Consider the following 21,645-nt stretch of genomic DNA (forward strand, 5'->3'; position numbering starts at 1 on the left):
CACATAGAGACTGGTACGAGGAGTAGAGGTGCAAAAGGGCTGGCCGGGCACCCACAGATAGCAACTAAAGTCCCAGAGAGATATCTCATCTGTGGGGGGTTGCCACTGAGAACTCTGGGATCTAATCCCCAAGTTGGGCCCCTCAGTAGAGAGCACCAGAAGAAGAGATAAATGAAGCAGAGATAAGAAATGAAAAGTCAACATAAATAAAGAAAACAAATTACTAATAGTTTACAATCACCTGGGTTAATAGCAACGAATGCTCCTCTATCCCAAATCCTATCAAATTTGCCAATATTTGCTCTATCAGAAAAAAAAGTCCTTCTTCTTGTATAGATTATTCAAATTCAGTCTTAAAACAATAAGTGTGGGTGATCAGCTAATGCTGGAAAACTGGTTTCTGATTCTCTTAGCATGTCCTGCACGAGAGGACCAGGCTAAAGGAGTCCATCACCACCAAGCCAGCATTACAAGAAGTGCTAAAGGGATTGCTGTAATGAGAAGAAGGCACAGTGAGAAACCTAGCCATACAGAATTAAAATGGCAATAAATAAGTACCTATCAATAACCCTAAATGTAAATGGACTAAATACTCCAATCAAAAGTCTTAGGGTAGCTGAATGGATACAAAAACATGACTCAACTATATGCTGTCTACAAGAGACCCACCTCAAAACAAAAGACACACACAGGATGTGAGTGAAGGGATGGAAAATAATTTTCCATGCAAATGGAAAAGAAAAAAGCTAGAGTAGCAATACTCATATCTGATAAAATAGACTTTAAAATGAAGGCCATCACAAGAGACAACAAAGGTCACTACATAATACTAAAGGGATCAATCCAACAAGAGGATATAACTCTGGTAAACATAAATGCACCCAATATAGGAGTACCTAAATATATATACTTGTAGAGGACATTAACAAAGAGATTGATAAAAATACAGAAATGTAGCGACTTTAACTCCCCTCTGACTTCATTGGATAGATCTTCCAGACAAAAATTTAACAAGGAAACAGAGACTGTAATGGACACACTGGATCAGATGGATTTAATTAACATTTATAGAACATTTCACCCCAATGCAGCAGAATATATATTCTTCTCAAGTGCACACGGATCATTCACAAAGATAGACCACATGTTAGGACATAAAACAAGTCTCTACAAGTTCAAGAAAACTGAAATCATATCAAGCATCTTCTCAGATCACAGTGGAATGAAATTAGAAGTCAACTTCAGTAAAAACACCCTAAAACATTCAAACACATGGAGGCTAAATAGCATGTTATTAAACAATGAATGGGTTACCAATGAGATCAAGAAAGAAGTAAAAAAATTTCTGGAAACAAATGAAAATGAACACACAACAACCCCAAATCTCTGGGACACAGCAAAAGCAGTCCTGAGGGGAAGTTCATAGCATTACAGGCATAGCTCAAAAAGCAAGAAAAATTAGCAATAAACTATTTAACCATACAACTTAAAGAATTGGAAAGAGAACAACAAGAAAAGCCCAGAGTAAGTAGAAGGAAGGAAATGTTAAAGATTAGAGCAGAAATGAATAACATAGATACTAAAAAAAAAATCAATGAAGCCAAGAGCTGGTTCTTTGAAAGGATAAACAAAATTGATACTCCATTAGCTAGACTAATCAAGAAACAAAGAGTACCCAAATAAATAAAATAAAAACAAAAGTGGAGAAGTAATCATGGACACTACAGAAATACAAAGGATTGTAAGAAAATACTATGAAGAACTATATGCCAACAAGCTGGACAATGTGAATGAAATAGACAAATTCCTAGAAAAATACAATCTCCCAAAACTGAATCAGGAAGAATAAAAAAATCTGAATAGGCCAATAACAACTGATGAAATAGAAGCAATAATAAAAAAAAAAAACTCCCACCAAACAAAAGCTCAGATCCTGATGGTTTTATAGGGGAGTTTTACCAAACATTCAAAGAAGAACTTACACCTATACTTCTCAAACTATTTCAGAAAATCCAAGAGGAAGGAACACTTCCAAACGCTTTTTATGTGGCCAGCATTATCCTAAGTCCAAAACCAGATAAAGACACTACAAAGAAAGAGAACTACAGGCCAATATCCCTGAAGAACATAGATGCTAAAATCCTCAACTAATTATTAGCAAATCACATCCAGCAATATATTAAAAAGATCATACACCGCGATGAAGTGGGATTTATTCCAGGGATGCAAGGCTGGTACAATATTCACAAATCAATAAATGTGATACATCACATAAGCAAACTGAAAGACAAAAACCACATGATCATATCACTAGATGCAGAAAAAGCATTCAACAAAATCCAACACCCATTCTTGATAAAAACTCTCAGCAAAGTGGGACTAGAGGAAGCATATCTCAACATGATAAAGGCCATATATGACAAACCTAAAGCCAACATCATACTCAGTGGGCAAAAACTAAAACCATTTCCCCTAAGAACAGGAACAAGGCAGGATGCCCACTTTTACCACTCCTCTTCGACATAGTACTGGAAGTGCTAGCCATAGCGATCAGACAAGAAGAAGAAATAAAAGGCATCTAAATTGGAAAAGAAGAAATAAAACTGTCATTAATTGCGGATGACATGATATTGTACATAGAAAACTCCATAAAAAAACTACTAGACTTAATAAATGAACTTGGCAATGTAACAGGATACAAAATTAACACCCAGAAATCTATGGCCTTTTTATACACCAATAATGAACTCAGAGAAAGAGAAACAAAAAAAAATTTCCATTTAACATTGCACCAAATAATTAAAATATCTAGAAACTAGAGGCCTGGTGCATGAAATTTGTGCGGGGGGGGGGGGAATTCCCTCAGCCCAGCCTGCACCCTCTCCAATCTGGGACCCCTCAGGGGATGTCTGATTGCTGGTTTAGGCCCGATCCCGGACAGTTGGACATCCCTCTCACAATCCAGAACCACTGGCTCCTAACTGCTCACCTGCCTGCCTGCCTGACCACACCTAACTGCCCCCACCCCCCGTGACCTGATTGCCTCTAACTGCCGTTCCCCCCTCCCCTCCCCTTGCCAGCCTGGTTGCCCCACGCAGCCTGCTGTTCAGTCATTTGGTCATTCCTCACTAATCCCCCTGTTGGCCTGTCACCCAATGCAGCCTGCTGTTTGAGTCCGTCTGGTTGTTTCAGTTGTGATGACCCCTGACTTTTTATATATTAGGATAAACTTAACTAAGGAGTTACAAGACATGTACTTGGAAAAACTACAGGACATTGAAAAAACAGAGGAAGACAAACAAATGGAAGAATATACAGTATTGATGGATTGGTAGAATCAACATCATTAAAATGCCCATACTACCCAAAGCAATCTATAGATTCAATGCAATCCCCACTAAGATACCAACGGAATATTTCACAGACCTAGAACAACCTCTCCAAAAATTCATATGGAATAAAAATTGATCCCACATAGCTGCAGCAATCCTGAGAAAGAGGAGCAAAGTTGGAGGGTTCACAATACCAGATAGCAAGCTATATTACAAAGCCATTGTTCTCAAAACTGCCTGGTATTGGCACAAGAGAAGACATATAGACCAATGGAACCGAACAGAGAACCCAAGCCATTATGCTCAATTAATATTTGACAAAGGAGACAAGAGCATACAGTGGAGTCAAGATAGTCTCTTCAATAAATGGTATTGGGAATATTGGACAGATACATGCAAAAAAAATGAAACTAGACCACCAACTTACACCGTACACAAAAATAAACTCAAAAATGGATAAAGGACTTAAACGTAAGATGGGAAACCATAAAAATCTTAGAAGAATCCATAGGCAGCAAAATATCAGATATATGTCGTAGCAATATCTTTACCAATACAGCTCCTAGGGCAATGGAAACTAGGGAGAAAATAAAGAAATGGGACTACATCAAAATAAAAAGCTTCTGCACAGCAAAAACAAAACAAAACAAAAACACAACAAAACAACAATAAGGCCCATTGCATGGGAGAACATATTTGCCAATGTTATCTCTGATAAGGGTTTACCAATAATCTCCAGAATTTACAGGGAACTCATACTACTTTAACAAAGGAAGATAAACAGTCCAATATAAAAATGGGCAAAGTAACTAAATAGACACTCTCTGAAGGAGGACATACAGAAGGCAAAGAGACATATGAAAACATGCTCAAAGTCACTAATCATCCTAGAGATACAAATCAAAAGAACGAGATACCACCTCACAGCTGTCAGAATGGCTATCATCAACAAATCAACAAATGACAAGTACTGGTGAGGATGCAGACTGATGGTGGAATGCAGACTGATGTAGCCACTGTGGCAAACAGTATGGAGTTTCCTCAAAAAAATTAAAAATGGAACTTCCATTTGCCCCAGTAATCCCACTTGTAGGAATATATCCCAAGAACTCAGAGACACCAATCAGAAAGGGTATATGCACCCCTATGTTCATAGCAGCACAATTTACAATAGCTAAGATTTGGAAACAGCCTAAGTGCCCATCAGCATGTCAGTGGATTAAAAAACAGTGATACATCTCCACAATGGAATACTATGCTGCTGTAAAAAAGAAGGAACTCTTAGCATTTGTAACAGCATGGATGGACCTGGAGAGCATTATGCCAAGTGAAATAAGCCAGTCTGAGAAAGATAAATATCACATGATCTCACTCATTAGTGGAATATAATGAACAACATACACTGATGAACAAAAATAGAGCCAGAGGAAAAAGATATTTTAGACTATAATAGAAGTAATCCTGTTATTTGCAGATTTTTAATATTTCCTACAACTTTTGTGATATTATACTATGTTAGTACTGTTTTGGTAATATTATATTTAAAATCTGTTTTTCTTGCCGAAACCGGTTTGGCTCAGTGGATAGAGCGTCGGCCTGCGGACTGAAAGGTCCCAGGTTCGATTCCGGTCAAAGGCATGTACCTGGGTTGCGGGCATATCCCCAGTAGGAGATGTGCAGGAGGCAGCTGATCGATGTTTCTCTCTCATCGATGTTTCTAACTGTCTATCTCTCTCCCTTCCTCTCTGTAAAAAATCAATAAAATATATTAAAAAAAATCTGTTTTTCTTGAATGTTATTGCATGTAATATTATTATATTTAAAATCGTTTTTCTTGCCAAAACCGGTTTGGCTCAGTGGATAGAGCGTCGGCCTGCGGACTGAGGGGTCCCAGGTTCGATTCCGGTCAGGGGCATGTACCTGGGTTGCGAGCACATCCCCAGTGGGAGATGTGCAGGAGGCGGCTGATCGATGTTTCTCTCTCATCGATGTTTCTGACTCTCTGTCTCTCTCCCTTCCTCTCTGTAAAAAAATCAATAAAATATATTTTAAAAAAAATCGTTTTTCTTGAAAAAGATTTTTCTTCATTAGTAAATTAACCTTAGCTTACTGTAACCTTTCACTTTGTAAAGTTTTTAGTTTTTTAAAAAATGTCAACTCTTTTGTAAAAACTCTTAGCTTAAAATACAAACACATTGTACAGAGGTACAGAAATATTTTCTTTAGATCCTTATTCTACAAGCTTTTATCTGTTTTTAAAATTACATTTTAAAATCTTTTTTGTTAAAAACTATTTATTAACTAGTCATGAGTTAATACACATATTAGCCCAGGCCCACAGAGGGTCAGGATCATCGATATCACTGTCTTCCATCTCCACGTCCTGTCCCTCTGGGAGTTCTTCAGTGCAGTAATATGCACGGAGCTGTCATCTATGATAACAGTGCCTACTTCTGGGACCCCTCCTGAAGGACCCCCCTGAAGCTCTTCTTGAGGAGGTGTCACTCTTTTCAGAAATACTATCCCATGGTGGTTTGCTTTTTATTTTGTCATATAGTTTTTTGTAAGCAGGTAGCACTGTGATGTTAATTACGATGGTTACAATGTCACTAGGTAACAGGACATTTTCAGCTCCATTATAGTTTTATGGGACCACCATTGTATATTTGGTCTGCTGTTGACCCACAAGTTGTTATGTGGCACATTACTGTACTATTTAATTCACATTAATGTAAGAGCTCTCCATTGTGGATCATCCTTGTGTTATAGGATACCACTGAATGCAAACAAATTTTTTTTTTGCAAAAGTCACCCATGCCTTGAAAGACATAGGTTAATGTGATTCTCCCAGGTTCTTTTGCAGGCACTTAATTGCTCAGGTTTGCAGCTGTAGTCTGACCCTTAAATGTGCCAGCTATTCTAAGAATATGCTGCATTGGACAAGGAGGCGATGTGGTCAGAAGTCATGATGCAACCAAATTCATGGTCGTTAACTAGAAGCACATTGTCTCTGGTAGGTCAGTAGTGTGTCCTGTAATGTAGGGAGAGGGGTAGCAAAACATGATGACTGGGTACACATCCTCACTCTGCCACTTGTTGTCATCAGATAAAATGAAGATAATAATTCCTACTCTTCAGGGTATGTGTCAAGATTAAATTGATAAAGCAATTTGAGCACAGTTCCTGATAAAGAGTAAACTTGGTAAGTGGTAGCTATTTGTCCAAACCAGTACACTTTCAGAAAGGAAATAAAGTACTAAAATGATACATATTATATAATGTACATATTATATAATTTAAACATTTTTAATTTAAAAAAAATATATTTTATCGATCTTTTTACAGAGAGGAAGGAAGAGGGATAGAGAGTTAGAAACATCGATGAGAGAGAAACATCGACCAACTGCCTCCTGCACACCGCCTACTGGGCATGTGCCCGCAACCAAGGTACATGCCCTTGACCGGAATCGAACCTGGGACCCTTCAGTCCACAGGCCGACGCTCTATCCACTGAGCCAAACCGGTTACCGCTATGATTTAAAAATTTATATACTAAAAATTTAGTTTTATTATATGGATAAATCTATAGAATATTTGTAGTTAAACCTTTTAGAAATGAAATTCTTAAAAAAATATGTACATTAAAGCAAAATAAAAAAGAGAAAACATTTATATTGCCCCGGCTGGCATGGCCCAGTTGGTTGAGCATTGGTTGTGCACCAAAAGGTGGCCAGTTTGATTCCCACTCAGGGCTCATGCCCGGGTTGTGGGCTTGATTCGTAGTGTGGGGCATGCAGGAGGCAGCCAATCAATGATTCTTTCTCATCATTGATGTTTCTACCTCTCCCTCTCCTTTCCTCTCTGAAATCAATAAAAATATATTTTAAAAAATCAATAACAAATATTTTATTTATTTTAAAAAATATATCTTTATTGATTTCAGGAAGGAAGGGAGAGGAAGAGATGTTCCTACATCAATGATGAGAGAATAATTTTTAAAAAAATCTTTATTGTTGAAAGTATTACATAGGTCCTCCTTTTCCTCCCATTAACCTCTTCCAGCCCACTTCTGTCTCCCCCCCACCCCTAGGTCCTCACTACCCGAGAGAGAATCATTGATCAGCTGCCTCTTGCACACTCCACACTGGGGATTAAGTCTGTAACCCAGGCATGTGCCTTGACTGGGAATCGAACTGCAACTTTCTGGTTTATAGGTCTACGCTCAACCACTGAGCCACTCCAGCTGGGCCATAACAAATACTTCAAAAAATAAATAAGATAAAATAAAATAAAATAAGGCTTAAAAAAACACCACCTTTGTATTGTATTATTTGACTATATAAATATATTAAAAATAAGTAGAATGATTATTTTTGTTAAATATTTATATACTTAATCAGCTTGTTAGTTATATCTGGCTCTACTACTACATCACTGGCATTTTTCTGAAGAAATGTCTTTTTTTCTAATATTGGCATATTTTTTAAAATTTTCATGTCTAAATAAAATTGAAATTGACACCTTCAATTAACTTGTCTGTGTAAACCATAATATTTTTACTTGAGAAACATAATCTCTCTGCAAGAACTGAGTGAGTTCTGTGAAATGGAGAATATTCTCAATTATAATATTTTTGTATTAAAATGTATAAGAAGCTTAAATATAACCCTTGATACCCCCTCTTTTGGCCTCCAGAGTACATTTCCTTGACAAACATTTCTAGAAGACAAAATTCATCAAATAAATTCTCTCCAGATGTGATTCTTTTGATGTTTCCCCAACTGGGATGCTACAAAATCAAAGGCACTCCTAATTTTGATCCATTCCATTGGGCATTATAAAAGTTTCTCCTCACAAGTGGGTATACTAGTATTCCAAAGAGCAATATTACACCTTGGACATGACTTGATGTCTATCATTTAATTTGTTCACTCTGCTAGAGCTGGGATGCTTCAGTGTCTTCCTTTTTGCAAACTTTGTCAATAGTTGTAATTCTCCAAAGCCTCAAAAGCTGAAGATTTCTGGTGCTCCTTGAGTTTTTTAATTAAAATTTCTAACTGCTATCGGGGAAAAAAGAATAATGTAATTTTTGTAAGTTGTATGACTTTCATTAAAGTTGTATGGAGAGCTTATCTAATTTTTCACATGCTTCAGACATTTAAAAGGAAGATTTGTTTAGATTTTTTAAAAAAACACTGAAATGGTTGCTTAGCAACTGCTTCCTGCATTACATGATGTTGTTATGATTTCCACCTGCTGGAGAAAAACATCAATAAAATCCTTTGCCAATCAAAAAAATTTTTTTCCTAGCTGCTGTTGAATAAATGCACCCCAAATCTAGAGGACTCATTTATGAAAAAGTTCAATACCACTGATAGGACACATTGATTTACTAAGTAGTCCCAATTAATGTTGGACAGCGAAGAGAGCAGTCTAGAGTGGCCATGCTGATATGGTTTTTGTCTGTTTGTTTTTAGTTCAACATCAGCTTCATTACAAAAATTTTGTAGTTTAATACTTGGCATATTCAAAATTTATAAATTTTAACAAATACAGCTTCTATTTCCATTTTGGTATATAATGCAACTTCTTTACGTGAAATTATGACTTCCATTTACACTTTAACCAACTTCAATTACATTTCTGCTTCATATTTTAATTTTAAAATTAGACATCTTAAATTAGTAACATACACAATGTTCCGCCAAGCTTATACAACATTATCACAGTATTTGTAGTTCATATTTTAAACCAAATGTATGGGAAGATTCACAATAATGTCAGGTGTTTCAGCTTAATCAGACTGCATTTCTGTTTTCATTACCAAAACACATTATAGCTTCATTTTTTGTACATGAACACTAAAACCTGAAATAAAAAATTGGCAAAGTTGTTTTCTTCCCTGCTTGCTTGAAGATCAGCCTTCATCATGAACAACACAGTAACTATCTAGACCAGAAGTTCATGACCAAGAGACTACTTCAGTGGAAACAAATGATCATTGGTGTCCTTCACCCTGGGAAGGCAATAGTACCTAAGATAGAAATTTGGGAAAAACTAGCCAATACAATATAAGACCACACCAGATGTCATTTTTGTGTTTGGATTCAGAACCCATTTGGTGGTGGCAAGACCACTGGCTTTGGCATGATTTATGATTCATTAGATTACACAGAGAAAAATGAACCCAAACATAGATATACAAGACATGGCCTGTATGAGAAGAAGACCACCTTAAGAAAACAGCAAAAGAAATGCAGAACAGAATGAAGGAAGCCAGGGGGACTGCACAGGTCAATGTTGGTGCTGGTAAAAGTGAGCTGGAGATGGGACAACAGAGGAGGAAAAATTCTTCGGTGACTTTATGTCAGTGATTGTGCAGATTTTTCGTGCAAGGATTAATAAACTAAGAACTTTTGTGTGAAAAAAAAAATGGCAAAGTCAATTTAGAAGAGCAATCACTGGCTGTAAATGTTATGTAAGCACCTCTACAGCTGCATGTGATAAATCATAAGCTTCAAGTCCAGGGTTCTCAAAATAGCAATTCATTTGGTTGTCCATTATCATGCTTCTTCAGCAGATCTGTATGTTGGGGTTTTCATTCGGTAATTGATATCACTTTGTCCCTTATGGCTCTGAGGGTTGGCAAATGCTGACATTTTGTGCAACTTCACATTCATCAACTTACTTGGGAATTGGAAATTCAGCACTTAATTTTTAACTAAATGTGAACTTCCATTTTTGAGCTTATTACAAAATAAAGCATCATGTTATTATTATTCACTAAATAATAACATAGTTAGTTATTGTAGATATACAGCATACAAGAAATGACCAAATCATTATGTTAAAAGTGTTTAGATTGGTCTCTATATGCTTCTAAGGCAACACTAATGGCCTCTTTTCCCTGAAAACATTTTGAATATTCTAACCCACCTTTCCCACTCACCCCACCAGCCGTGCCTTTGCAGCTCCATACATGCTGTAGGCCTGAGCGTGGGCATGGCGTGCCTCACTGGTAAACCCAAGGGCACAGGGCATCAGGGTATTCTCTCAGAGGCTGGAGGGGTTCGCTGTCCCTGGCAGCTTCTGCTTGACTGCATTTTCTTTTCTTTTTTTTAAAAAATATATTTTATTGATTTTTTACAGAGAGGAAGAGAGAGGGATAGAGAGTTAGAAACATCAATGAGAGAGAAACATCAATCAGCTGCCTCCTGCACACCCTACTGGGGAAGTGCCCACAACCAAGGTACATGTCCTTGACTGGAATCGAACCTGGGACCCTTCAGTCTGCATGCTGACGCTCTATCCTCTGAGCTGAACTGGTTAGGGCGAGTGCATTTTCTTTTGTAAGCAAATGCCCTGCTATCTTGAAAAGGAAGCAGTGGTTCCATTGTGTTTGGAAAGGATTGGGGAAAATAGAAATGGGTCATTGCTGGTTATCCTTCGTTAGAGTGACATCCCCGCTGCTTGTCTTAGCACATGCTGCTATAACCAAGCATCATAGCTGGGTGGCTTAAACAACATATTTCTGGAGTCTGGAAGGTCAAGATCAAGGTGCTGGCAAATTCGGTGTTTGGAGACAGTCTATTTCCTGGTTTTCAGATGGCCATCTTCTTATGTCACACCTGGCTTTTCCTCAATGTGTGTGTGTGTTGGTGGGGGGTGGGGGTATGGTGGGATGAGGGGGCGGGAGCAGCAGGTCTGATTTCTTCCTCTTATAAGGGGTCTAATCCCATTGTGTGTGAGGGCTTCATCCTCATGACCTCAACTAAACCTCATTACCTCTCCAAAATCCCACCTCCAGATACCACCATATTGGGAATTAGGGCTTCAACATATAACTTTTAGGGGACACAAACATTCAGTCCAAAGCACTGCTTATGTGCTTACAGTCTTGGACAAGACTGTGGAGGAAGCTTGGAAATACAAAGTGGAGGACTACTCAACCAACCCCAGCTTCTTTTCATGCAACTATTAATAGTAATTCTCTATTAAAGTGAAAATACCAAGGCAAATGTTAAACCAAACAGGATAGCAAGCATAGACCTAAATAAACCAGCACTGTCCAGGGCAGGGGTGGGCAAACTTTTTGACTCGAGGGCCACAATGGGTTCTTAAACTGGACCGGAGGGCCGGAACAAAAGCATGGATGGAGTGTTTGTGTGAACTAATACAAATTCAAAGTAATCATCATTACATAAAAGGTTACGGCCTTTTTTTTCAATAGTTTTATTCATTTCAAACGGGCCGGATCCGGCCCGCGGGCCGTAGTTTGCCCACGGCTGAGGGCAAAGAGGACCCTCTAGCCTTTATTAGAAAGAATGGCCCTTTACCTGAAAAGAAATTTTTACATAGGAACACTAGAGGGCGCTTTAGACTGTAAGAATTCTGCTTTAATTTACACAAGGTAACATTTAGTACCAACTTTATGTTACTAAATTTCAATAGTGAATAGTTTATAAACCTTTAAAATGATAATAAAATAGTAAATTCACATCAGGTGATTTTTATATTCTAAGAATATGAACAAATTTAATACAAATGTTTTGCTTGTTTCCATACCACCCCATGCTAAAGGTTATGATAACCCTATTTCTTTAATTGAATGTATTGGGGTGACATTTACGTGCATGTGGCGCCCACTGTTCTTAAACGTATTGACAAGTAGGAGTGGATTATTAAGGCAAGTACTCTAGTCTTTAGGGAAACGGTATAAACAGTGGAAGAAAATGTTTGACCTGACAACTGAGCTAACGCCTGTGGTTCTATCCCCACCTCTGTGACTTTGGGCAAATTTTATAATCTTTCTGGATGTGTTTGTTAATAAACTAAATGACTGCTAAGTCTTTTTTAAGTCTGAAATTCTCGAATCCTGAGCTTTATATTTAACTTTGATTAATTTTTAATTTACATTTGTTTATAGGTGTCATGTCTAGAAATTATCTTCAACTCAAATTATGAAACCAGAGATTCTGTGACGACTGGATCAGAAGAAAGAGGACAGGTAGATGGTTCCCATCAAATTCCTTACAGTGGCTCGTTTTGCATTAGAAACAGATGGCTTTTGTCAGTTACTAGAAAATACTCACACAGGCACTGCTGCCCAACCTCACACATCCCTTGAAGCAAAAATGTTGGTCAGATATTTATATTTCACTGACTTTCTGGCTAGGATTCAGACTAGATAGAAAGTGAGAGGGGATAAAAATTATGTGAGATTTAAAATTAAGTCTAATTAGTCTCTTTCTGGTGTTATGAAAACAAATGAGAAAAACATTTGCCACATAGATGTAAGCCCCATCTGCCCTCATATAATTGAAGCCAGCGTGTTTAGTGATCTGGTGTTCGATTTAATATTGTTGCTACACAGTTTTTTAACTCCTGAAGAATGCTCTGACATTGTTAACTGAGTTTCCTTCTAAAACAAACACATTGTTGAATGATGTATGCTTTGCATGGAAAAATAAAATGTTAGCAACATTCATCTCTGTTGGAAGGAAAGTAATTTGGTTGGTGGAATTGGATGACTCCTGTCTTATATACACACATCTGTGTCTGCAGGTATACCTCTGTGTGTTCATACTTCAAATGTCCATTCATTTTAGTTAGTAACTCTTGGGTGATAACTTGTTTTACATCTTGAAGTTTCTCCACACTTCATAGTGAAAATCAAAATTCAGGAGATCCCAAAAGGAATGTCCATATCTTGATAATTTATTCATGACTCATAATGTCTGAACTGAGTCTTGGGAGCAGCAGGCAGCAATAGGGGAGGAAAGGACACAGAAGCAACACCAAAAAGCAGGGTGTAAGACAGGGGTCCTGCCCTGACCAGTCTGGCTCAGTGGATAGAGCATCGGCCTGTGGACTCAAGGGTCCCAGGTTCGATTCCGGTCAAGGGCATGTACCTTGGTTGTGGGCACATCCCCAGTGGGGAGTGTGCAGGAGGCAGCTGATCAATGTTTCTCTCTCATCGATGTTTCTAACTCTCTATCCCTTTCCCTTCCTCTCTGTAAAAAATCAATAAAATATATTAAAAAAAAAAAAGACAGGGGTCCCGATGGGTCTCACTCCAGGGAACTTTGGCAGGGGGTGCAACTAGGCAAGTCTGCAAGGAGACCACAAGTGGAAGCCTAAGGAGGTTGGTGTCAGGAAGACTCAACCCATCTATTATCAACCCTGTAGGGATTGCCTCGTTGCGCCAGGAGCTACAGTTGCTGAAATGAGTGTGGAAGGTCCTTTTAATGCTTCATAAAGTCTTTGATGAACAGGCTGGCTTGAATTCAAGATAGTGAATTCTGTTTTTGTTATTGTTGTTCCTTAGAGAATCTTCAGAGTGCAATGATTTCCTCAGTCATTTAGCTACACATTAATTTTATTATTCTTCTTTAAAAGTATGTTAGAAACAGCCTGGCCAAGGGGCTCAATTGGTTGAGCGTCATCCTGTATGCCAAAAAGGTTGTGGGTACGACTTCCAGTCAAGGGCACACATTTAGGTTGTGGGATGCCCATATGGGAGGCAACTGATAGATCAATATGTGATTCTCTCTCACATCATAGTCTCTCCCTCCCACCCTCTCTCCCTCTCAAATCAATGAAAATATCTTCAGGTGAAGATTTAAAAAAAGTATGTCAGAAATAACACTGGGGGAAGAGAGAGATCAAATGGATATTAATATTTCCACTGTTGTTTTCAGTGACGTCATTTTCAAGATTATCAGTCAAGACTCTCTTAGTTGCATGTGACTGAATCTAGCCTATGCAAAAAAGGGAATTTGTGGGTTCACATAATTGCGAAGTCTAGCGGGTGGAGAAACGAATAGCTAGACCGGAGTTTCAAATGTTGCTCCTCATCTCTGCTTACAGGTTTGGATCCTACAGTTCCCCTCTGCTTACAGGTTTGGATCCTACAGTTTTTAAAAAGAGTATTTTTCTTGAGAACTGTAATGAGGTGGAGAGCTTTGGTTCGATTAGCATGTGCCAGATGGCTGACTGGCATTTTGGCTCTGTAATACAAGTGGTGAAAAAACTGTAGAGAGAATTACAAAGTAAAAAGGAAAGTCGTTCCCTTGCACCCCATTCCTCGACTTGTGGGGTGAAGAGTGTCAAACATTGGGAACAAACGATGTCACACATCAGCAGTGAGCAATGAAGACCGAGGGCATTAGACTGACTCCCATCCCCAGAGGAAGGACACTGTGAGTGCTCAATACCTGTCAGGCATTTTTCCTAAACCTTTTATGTGTAACACATTTAATGCACATCGAAATCCTATGAGAGAGGGATGAGTATTATCTCCACTTTATGGATGAGGAAACGGAGGCACTGGGAGTTGAGAAGACTGCCCAGGGTCACACACTAGTGCATAGAAGTTTGTCTTCAGTCATATGCTCTTAACCCTTATGCTGTACAACATAGCTGCATGGCATAATAATTGGTGAATCATATCCAATGAACGAATAACTATTGTGTTACAAAGGTACTAAGCACACGGTAAAGAAGGGAAGAGTGAAAACTCCATATTTTTTCCTAGTGGCTAGCTCAATAATTTGATGCATCCATCCAGCTCCCAAGGGTCCTGTGGAGTCTACTCAAAGCGGGAATGGGTTTACTGGGGTCACATCGAGGTTTACCTGAAAATAATGAATATGGATTCAAGGCCACCCACTAACCAACCTTGGGAGTTCGGCGCAGGGATAGCATAGCGAGCAAGGGGAACGAGAACGGGGCCCACTTCCTGAGAGAATAGGTAGCATGCGAGCAGGGGCATTGCTTGAGCCCCTCCCCAGCTCTGTTCTGTAACAGCAAATCAGGAACAGTCGAGCCCCTCTGTCTGTCTGCTCTGGGAGCCAGACTTCCTTGGGTGGAACCCTAACCAGAGCAGACAGACAGACAGACACTGAAGCACCAGGACTAACGCTGGTGTCGGTGGGGGATGGGTGAGGTGGGAGGTGGGGAGCTGTGTGTGAGGTTGTCTCCGTTTGCTAATTTTTCTTTTTGTATTTGTTTTTGCTGTAACTTTTGAAATTGTGGTTAAATAGACACAAAATAAAACTGATTGTTTTTAAGTGTACAATTCAGTGGCATTAGTACATTCACAATGTTGTGCAACCATCACCACCATCTGCAGGTATACCTTGTTTTATTGCATTTCTCTTTATTGCGCATCACGGATGCTGCAGTTTTTACAAATTGAAGGCAAGACCATCCACCAGCAAAAAGAATTATGACTTGCTTTATTGCGGTGGTATGGAACCAAACATGCAATATCTCTGAGGTATGCCTGTTTTCTAGAACTTTTTCCTCATTTCAAATAGAAACTCCCCACTCCCCTTCCTCCAGCCCCTGCTAACCTCTATTTTAACTCTGTCTCAGTGAATTTGCCTGTACGAGGCACTGCTATAAGTGGAATCATACATTATCTGTCCTGTTGTAGCTGGCTTCTTTCCTTTAGCATAATGTGCTCATCTATGTTGCTCATCAGGGTTCATCTGTGTCGTAGCATGTGTTAGAATTCCATTTCTTTGTTCAAGTACAAGACTGGAGAGGAGATGGCATGAGGTGGTCTGGGCTTGCCCTCCGTGCATGGTGGTGGGAGGAAACAGGGCAGGGGTGTAGTCCTCCTGCCCTGGAAGAAGTTCTGAGTTGCCACCCGGCTGCTGCCTTGTCATTTTCCGAGGCTAGCAAGTGTTGTGATGGATGGGGCAACAGAAAAACAAACTTCTCACCCCCAACCTATCCCCAGATTCCTTCTCCTTATCACCTAACATACAGGGCCTGGGAGATTGACTTGATTTGATAGCGAGGGAGAGTGCGGAGTTGAGGTGGGAAGAAGGCCTGCCAACTACTCATATTTCAACGTGACTTCGTGCCATCAGATCCTTCTCCAGCACTCCCAGGTGAGCTAAGCAAGTGGGAATGCGGGGGTTGGAGTGCAGAGTAACATAAGGTGGAGGCTTTGGAGCAGGGGTCCTCAAACTTTTTAAATAGGGGGCCAGTTCACTGTCCCTTAGACCGTTGGAGGGCCAGACTATAGTTTAAAAAAAAACTGAACGAATTCCTATGCACACTGCACATATCTCATTTTGAAGTAAAAAAACAAAACGGGAACAAATACAATATTTGTATTTGCATGTGGCCCGCGGGCCATAGTTTGAGGACCCCTGCTTTGGAGCACATGCATGGCAGCTTATTCGGATATCACCTGAGCTCCTGGGGAGAAGGAGGGAGAGAGAGGAACCTGGAATCCAGAGGAGAAGGGCAGAGGTGCCAGTCTTGCTCTTGCCAGTCTTAGCAGGGACCAGGTGGGACACCTCCATGCCCACCCAGAAGCCATCATTTCAAACACCTAAGGGCCCCAGCCCACCTGGAGTCTTGAAAGGGAATGGGGAGGGCTGTATTTTGCAGCCTCCTGCCCTCCTTCCTTTCCCGACTTTCTGGTGCTGGAGCCACGAAGAAGTTTCCAGCACTGACTCTGGGTCAAGCAGTGGAGACAGAAGTCCTTTGTGGAGGCAGTTGATGTTCTTTTCAGCTGCACTCACTCGTTCACTTCCAGCTCCCAGATCTCGTGGCCATGACTCTGCAGAGGCTTCCACGTGGGCTTCCGCACGTTGACACTCAGAGGAGGACGGGCCTCCTTTCAACTCAGCGTTGTTCTTTCTTAGCTGAACACGGGCCGGGTCGGTGGAAAGGTAGCCACAGTGACCGAATGAAGTACGTGCGGAGTCCGGAGACGGGAAGGAGGTTTCTAGGTCTGTGTTGTTGACCTAATTCTGCATTATGTTTTCATTGAATGAGTTGATTATTTTTATATCATTTCCTGGTAAGTGAATTACCTTCAGTACTTTCAGTTTTTCCATGTCTCATTTTCTAGTTCCTTACCACATTTTATTTGCACTTGAAAATTCCTTGCTTAAGCGCGTCGTTCTCATACTTTTAAGCCACTGGGAACAATGCTGCCTGCTTAGTATTTGAAAGGCAGATTGCTGCTGTTATAAACACCCTGGTCTTCCACCTAATTTGCATGAGGAATAAGTTAAAATTTATTGTCAAGTCTTTAAAGGGGCTATGTCCTTCACGTTGCTTTTTAATATTGAATGTATTAATTTTTGAAATATGTATATTTTAATTAATTTCAGAGAGGAAGGGAGAGGGGGAGAGAGAGATAGAAACATCAGTGATGAGAGAGAATCATTGATTGGCTGCCTCCTACACGACCCCCACTGGGGACTGAGCCCACAACCCGGGCATGTGCCCTAACCGGGAATCAAACCATGACCTCCTGGTTCATAGGTAGATGCTCAACCACTGAGCAACACTGGCCAGACTTAACATACCAATTTAATCTTGTTGCTTTAATCACCCTCCTTAAGTGCTTAAACATGCATCACTGGTCTGGCTTTCTCTCACTATCTCTGAAATCTGGTTCCTTGTTAAACAAGTTAGATATTTGTTCCCTAAAATGATATTCACTGTGTACTGCAGTTGCTGGCATTGCTTTTTGTGTTTCAGTTTCAATGAAAACGTTTAAACAAATCACTTAAAATATATGTTCTCATTGCGTTTTGATACTGATATTATCTTGATGTTAGGGGTGAGCACTGGAGAAACATTTCTAAGTTAGTGTTCACACTCATGGCTTTCTTGTTTCTCGCACTTGCTCAGTTGTGCCAAGTTTCTGCTGGTGTGACATAGTAAAAAGACTCTTTTGTCCTGTGGAAATTTGATTTTTGTATCCCTTCCCCAATATTCAGTGCGTTTTGAGATTCTCTTCAGTCCTAAAGATTAAATGGGAATAGTAATGCGATTAAACATGGCTTTTAACAATGTTTAATAACAAGCTGTCATTGCTTAAAAATTATTTTAATATTCAGGACATTTCAATAGGAATGATACTTAAGGCAGTATTAATCCCTTCCTGTTATGCGTTTTGCAAGTGTTGTTGGTTTAGTAGTCATGTGCTGCATAACGATGTTTCAGTGAATGGTGGGCTGCATCTCCTACAGTGGTTCCGTAAGATTATACTAGTAGTATAGCTGAGGAATTCCCATTGCCTACTGATGTCATAGCCATGGTAATATGGTAGTGCTTGCATTCCTCACGTGTTTGTGGTGATGCTGGTGTAAACAAACCCATGTGCCGCCAGTTGTATAAAAGTATAGCACATACAATTAGGTACAGTACATACTACTTGATCATGATAATGACTGCTACTGGTTTATGTATTTACTATACTATATTTTTATCCCTATTTTACAGTGTCCTCCTTCTACTTATAAAAAAAAAGTTTGTTGTAAAACAGTATGTTGTGTTACATCAGCAGCAGCTGCCACCTACATCTTTCCTGAGTCTCTTGAATGCATTATTTTCTCTTGTGCTTGATTTACCCTCATGTTGTTTTGTACCATAACATGCTGTACAGTCTTGTAGCCTAGGACAGTAGGCTGTACCATACAGTTTAGGTGTGTGGTAGGCTATACCATCTACGTCTGTGTAAATGCACTCTCTGGTATTCACACAAAGAAAACACTTAACAATGCATTTCTTAGGTTACATCCCTGTAGTTAAATGGAGCCTGACTGTTTATGCCTGTGAAACCTATGACAAATGTAAATAAATTTATTTAGTGACCCTTTAATGAATACTTCTTCCTCCATAAAAGGATACATTTTTTTTTGTAAGAAGTGACACAATTTATATAAGAAATATTTTAAATTTATTTAATGTCAGGAGGTTTTTGCACATTAAATATGCAATATAATATTTATGTTTCCTCTTTCTGTTACTGAAAAGAAAAATGACTTCAGTGGAGAAGGCAGGAAAGAAGGTTTTTGGTCTCTGTCCTTGAGTCTGATTGTTCCTTTACTGTGGCTGTATTATTTGCGTAGATTGCTGTAATTATATAGTTCATCTTTTCAGCAGCCTCAACTAATTCCGTTTAAAATCGGATTAAAACAAAACAAAACTTTCTTTTTCTTGTGTGTCCAAACCCGTAATTTAGACTGTTCTGAACTTTTAAAAGAATGCTTAGCTAGATCTTTTTCCAACCACAATTTGATTTAATTTCCTTAAAAAGCAAGAAAATTGTGCCACATGCAAAGATCCTGGAGTTGGTTGTTTAGGAGCTGTTTCAGATGATGGGGAAATTAAGTGGACCACCTTGTACTATTTTCTTTTGTAAGTACAGTTGACCCTCGAACAACATGGGGTTTAGGAGCTCTGACCTCCCACACAGTCAAAAATTCACATCTAACTTTTGACTCCCCCAAAGCTTAACTGCTAATAGCCTACAGTTAAGCCGTACCATTAACATAAACAGTCGATCAACACATATTTTGCATTATGTACTGTATTTTTACAACAAGTAAGCTAGAGGAAAGAAAATGTTATTAGGAAAGTCACAAGAAAGAGAAAATATTTATTGCAAAAAATCCATGTATAAGTAGACCTGCACAGTTCAAACCCATGTTGTTCAAGGGTCAGATGTAGTGGAAGAGAATTAGGGCTGGGAAACCAGGGGTGAGTCTTCATCAACTCAGAGGAAGAGGTGCAAGGGTGGGATTCTCCTTTCTGACCTTAGCATTTCAGTGGGTCTTTGTTTTTGGATGGACTCTTTCCCCTCCCCTGTTCCTTTTCATTAAAGAAAAAATACAAGCACTAAAAAAGTGGTAATATTTGCATGCCCTCTGAGCTTTGGAAGGACATTTTCTTTGGGTTTAGCTCACTGGGTCCATCTAGTTCTGCTGTGTTTTCATACTGTATTCATTGGGAAAACTTTAAGTAGAATGAAGCACACAGAGGTATTACATTATCTCAAGTTTCTTCTTGAGTCATTTCAGCTGCAGTTTCTATTCCTTCTGCTACTCAGAAAATGGGGGGCTTTGGAAGTAGGGACTCCCCAAGCTAAAAAAGCTCCACGTCCTGCCAACTCAACTTTCTTCCACTTCCCCTTACAAGTTCAACATCTGATGTATGATTTGGTTAGCGCTGGAAGAAGGGGCTTCAGCAGAAGCAATTGTGAGAGGGAAACTGCTAGTCCCATAGGAGAGCAGAAGGAGAACAGGACTGTTCTCCTGGAGATTCTTACTTAATAGAGAAACAAGGGATTGGTTGAGATGTGTATATGATGTACAAAAGAGCAACTCTGGGGTGGTGATTAAGACTAGAACCACTGGCATTAGATAAACGCGGTTCAAAATCTGGCTCAGCCATTGATTAGGTGACCTTGATCTAACTATGGTGTTTTCATCTGTAAAGATAATAATAGACATAATGTTTAGGGGATATTGTGGGACTGACATACCTATTGTGATACCTAGCACAAGGTAAGCCCTCTGTAAATGAGTTGTTTATTCATAAATGTATTTATTCACAAATATTTTGTCATGCGTGTACCAAGAGAAGTAGATATTACAAATTTCTTTGTGTCTGCCCAGTTGAAATAAGAATGATGGGTCTTGTCTTCAGTATTGAAGGTGCTCATGCACAAGGTAAATCGACATGACATTCACAAGTACTGGTACAACCGTAAGCAATTTTCCCGCGTCTCGCCTGGTGAACTCCTGTTTGTCCTTTAAACCTTCCTTGATCCTCCAGGTAGCTCTTCCTTCTTTGTACCACGGCTTCTATTCTGTTGTTACCTTTAGCTCAGGGATCCCGCAGTCTCCCCTTTTGGACTGAGAGCCTTTTGAAACAGGAGTTGTTTTATTCATACTTACTTCCCTCCTCCCTGCCCCCAACCCCCCACTGTCTAGTACAGTTATAGAGGTAACTATTCCTTGGATTGAAATAGATTGAATTTAATTAAATCAAATATGGTACCTGTATAGGACACAGGGCCATGCAAAATATTTGGGGCTCACAAGACTGCTAGCTAAGTCCGTGAGGTGTCTCATTGTATAGCCTTATTTTTTTTAATCCAGGGCCCTAATCTTGGCTTAGCACCAGGTTGCACATCTCATTTGAGGCCACTCAGGACAGCAGTTGTTAATGCAGATGAACCACGTGGTGTGATTCAGCTGCCAACAGATGTCAGGTTTCCCAAGGTTTCCCAAGTGGATTGGCTGTTCTTTGGGATATGAAAAGCCACGTGGTTCAGCCTACTGGCATTAAGGCAAGATTGCCAAGGTGACAGTAGGGAATACAGACTTAGATACAAGGTTAGGAATTGTGCTCAGGGGTCATGGTTTTCCTGGTGAGATTGTTTGAGTTTTTAACCTGTCAATGGGGGTATCTCTTTATTCGTAGCCTCTCTTGAGGCACAGGCTTACTTTTGTGTCCTTCAGTCTCCTTTTTAAGAAAATGGGGATAA

The 21,645-nt window shown here is 39.5% G+C and overlaps 1 protein-coding gene across 1 annotated transcript in view; it reads left to right on the top strand.

The window, feature by feature from the left end:
* Positions 1-21,645, top strand: part of RNF144B (ring finger protein 144B) — a 181,888-nt gene that overhangs the window by 42,735 nt on the left and 117,508 nt on the right. The window contains exon 2 of the mRNA XM_081085586.1: positions 12,259-12,339. The gene's annotated coding sequence lies outside the window, so the exon portion shown is untranslated. The remainder of the gene's footprint in view (positions 1-12,258; positions 12,340-21,645) is intronic.

This window comes from Myotis nattereri, assembly GCF_964212035.1.
Source record: "Myotis nattereri genome assembly, chromosome: 3".
Classification (NCBI taxonomy): domain Eukaryota; kingdom Metazoa; phylum Chordata; class Mammalia; order Chiroptera; family Vespertilionidae; genus Myotis; species Myotis nattereri.